Genomic DNA, 2,421 nt, shown 5'->3' with positions numbered 1-2,421 from the left:
AGCCGTCAAGTTATATGGCGTTGGGAATTTCCGCTTCCAAAGCATCCGTGAATCAGGAAACAACTCTGAACCTTTTCCCTTCCTTGAACAGTCTCCACGTACATGATGCATGTTGCCATCCCATTTACCAAAAACTGTTGCTACTGTTTGATAGCCCGATCTTGAACCACGCCTTGTACCTGAAAGATATCAGTACATATGAATCATTTAGAAATTCTCACCGAATGATTCATGCACACTTTATTTGCTATTACTCCAGTAATGACAAATGAGTGCAACAAACCTGATGAGGATTTCAGTCTTTATTTGAATTTCAGCTTTCATGAATACTCATGATTTCCTTCTCTATGTAGTGAATTTCAAGTTTCAGCTTTGAATTTCAACAAACCTTTTCCCTTCCCTGACAATCATGGACGACATAGCTATTCATCATCTCCACTTAGTTCTCCACCATGCGCACTACCTCCAGCAAGATATACCGCGTGTAGTTTGAAGCTCTGAACTGAAATAATGCCACCATTAATCGAAATTTCACCTTCCTGTAATTGAAATACATAAAGTCCATCAATATATTTCATATCCCCCACATAATTTCTTGTCAACCTTACTTGATTTTTCAGTTATATCTGATCATCAATCAGCATTCTAACAAAACAGTCAAATAAAAACAATTTACTAGCTACCACAAGAATAACCAGCAAAAAGAAACTGACAAATTCATTCCAACTGCATACTTTCGTCATGATTAGGTTTAGATAACAATTTTAATCAACTATACATTAAGGTTAATTTCTTCAATTATGAAAAGTTGCCGAAATGAGATCGGAATTCAAAAGTTAATGAAATTTGAATCGACTAAACGGGTGATATAAATCAAAGTATGCTTAGTTCAAATTTGAACATATTTTTCCGATCAGAATTATAGATTCTGAGATAAATCAAATCTCACTCAAGAACCCTAGAAAAAAATTGTTGATTATTTTTTCTCGAAATTTCCATCTCAAAAGAGAGATTAAGATGAGATACTATTAGATCTAAACTCCATTCATGATTCGAACAAGGTTTTCGAGATGAAATCGAAATAAATAGGTTTCTGAAACCAAAAACTTAAAAGTTATGAAGAAATTAACATGATAGTAATAGATTAACTTATCTGTTGGATCATTTATGTAGAGCGAATCTTCGTTCTTGGTTCTTGTTAAGAATTTTCATCGACTTTTCATCCTCTATTGGAAATAGATCTTGAAGAACATACACTGCTGATGTTGATTATAGATTTCAAAGATGCTAACAACGAATCGAAATAACGATCTTCGTTCTCTTCGGAGATAAAAACTAATGAATCAGAACGAAATCTCTGCAAAAAGAAACCGAAAATAAATCTGAAAAAATAAATCCTACTTTCGCCAGAGCCGAGAGAAAGAAAGAAGAGAGAGAAAGTGAAAACGAAAATGAAACCGACGAGATAATCTATAGGTAGTTTTATTACATTATATACTAAAGGGCAGTCTTGGTATTGTTATAATTATTTTGGATAATATTTTTATTGTTAAGCCCTGAATTCTAAAGTTATGGGCCTAGAAATATCAAAATGTGAAGCAATGGAGTTGATAGTGAAGGATCCATTTTATGGGGCTTCTCTATATTCAACCCATATAGTAGGGGGTTATAGTATTTTTCACTTCTTAAGAGGGAAGACAATGGGATATCGGACCGTAGACTTTTTTTTTTGTTGCAACCGTTGGATCCTAGATCCCTTTAGGGATACAAATGTAAACAAGTATTTTACAGTATTTTTATTCTATAAAATTAATTAAATTCTAATCACAAACAGTCAATGAATGTCAACGTCAATTCCAAGTACCAAAGCCTAAGCTGGACAAAAGTTAGACCAAACACTAACATTGGACAAAATGTAAGTATCAAACACCAAATAACGCTAAATAAAAACACATTTTGAGTCATGTTTCTATCTTTTGAGAGTGTTTTGAGGATAATGAGTTAAACCCCATCACCGGGACAACGGAGGAAGCCAAATTTCACGAATGTGGTAATTATATTAATTCTTTTTATGACTAATTGCACAGTTATTTAATTGAATTATGAATATCATTGAATGGTTGTTATTTCAATTCATGGGTTATGCTTGCTTAAATGTTTTGATATCCCGTACTTTAGATTTACAACCATTACTTTCGAAATCTACTTTTGGCAATGAATTAGAGTCAATGAAACTTTATTTTATGAGATATTATTGTTTAGAATTAGTATTTGAACTGCATAAAATTGAAGTTTGGTGGAATCCTGAGTCCCGATCATCTCTTCATCTTGTCAGCCTTTGTATATATATTTTCTTTATTTTTACTATTTTTGTTTATTAAATCTGAAATCAATCTCATCAAGTCCGAGCGAACGACAACC

The sequence above is a fragment of the Papaver somniferum genome, chromosome 8 (genome assembly GCF_003573695.1).
Source record: "Papaver somniferum cultivar HN1 chromosome 8, ASM357369v1, whole genome shotgun sequence".
Lineage (NCBI taxonomy): Eukaryota > Viridiplantae > Streptophyta > Magnoliopsida > Ranunculales > Papaveraceae > Papaver > Papaver somniferum.
Note: the sequence above shows the minus strand (reverse complement) of the source record.